The following is a 1,289-nucleotide window of genomic DNA, read 5'->3' as shown; positions in this document are numbered from 1 at the left end:
GTGTTGCTCTTTGAAAAGGGACTAAACCAAATAATCCAGGACTGTTGAACAGCTAGAATCCTTTATCCAACCAGAAAGGATTAATACTCCCCCCAAAACCTGCAGATCTGGTCTCCTCAGGTCCACCAAAGATACCCGATCTGGTCTCCTCAGGTCCTGGTTGTTTTTGGACTGTTGCTAACTGAAGAGGAGATGTTTCAGGGTCAAACCTGGACCTGGATCAACCATCCAATTCAAACTGATCTTTTTTTTCTTTTTTACAAACTGGTACATTATCTTAACTAACATATGGAGCAATAAACTATATTTCATTGTAAATAAAACATTATTCTGAATTATTTCAATCACTGTTTTAATTTTACTTTTTACACAACTATCCAAGTCTTTCAGGTTGATTTCTGTACTTCCTGTTTTACTTTAAGACAGATCATGTCTGCAGACTGAACAGTAGAAACAGATTATATTAATAATCCKAAAACAGAAGAACATGAAGAGCTCTGAGTGTCTGGGATTTGTTGCATCTTGTTTAGTCTCACCCTCCGATAGTGAGCTGTGTTCCAACACACCCATCTGCACAAGTCAGAAAGACACGTTTTCTTTCAACTAAACTGACAGTTTCAGTCCAACTCTGTGAAACACCTGTAAAATGAYATCAGCCGGTTTTATTCAACTTCCTCATGAGCAGAAAAACAACTTGGAAACAARTCAAATGAGACAAAAAACAAAGTTTTACTGTTTGGGAAGAAAGAAATGTAGTTTGTAGAGAAAGGCTTCCAGTTTGAAAGCAGACTTCAGAATAAAGGTACAGAGTTTCACTGCAGGCTGTTGTTTTCTTCAAAGCCTTCAGGCCTCAGCAGAAAAACGTTTCTCTGCAGGAGATCCTGCCAAGACCTGGAGCTGAAGGTTTTACACAYACCTCCAACACAAATCAAGGATAGAAAAATAAGGAAGCACTACTGTAGAGATGTTGAAACATGAATAATCTTTACAGGTAAAATAGAAGTCTGTTGTGTAAAAGTGATGAGTTTATTATGTGTAACCATCACATGGAACTGAGGATGAAAACTAAAAGTGGTGCAGAAACAGGCAGGTAGTGTTTTGATTCAAATGTTCGCTATAATTACATTTTGTCCAAATATAAACAATTTGTCTTAATAAATCACTAGAATGAACGTCTGAAATACAGTATAATCCTACAACTGAAGCAATTTTTGTTCCATCCATCCATTTTCTTCCACCTATCCGAGGTCGGGTCGCGGGGGCAGCGGCTTCAGAAGGGAGGCCCAGAC

The sequence above is a fragment of the Austrofundulus limnaeus genome, unplaced genomic scaffold (genome assembly GCF_001266775.1).
Source record: "Austrofundulus limnaeus strain Quisiro unplaced genomic scaffold, Austrofundulus_limnaeus-1.0 Scaffold629, whole genome shotgun sequence".
Lineage (NCBI taxonomy): Eukaryota > Metazoa > Chordata > Actinopteri > Cyprinodontiformes > Rivulidae > Austrofundulus > Austrofundulus limnaeus.
The sequence above is the reverse complement of the archived record's forward strand: the minus strand, read 5'-3'. Positions refer to the sequence as shown.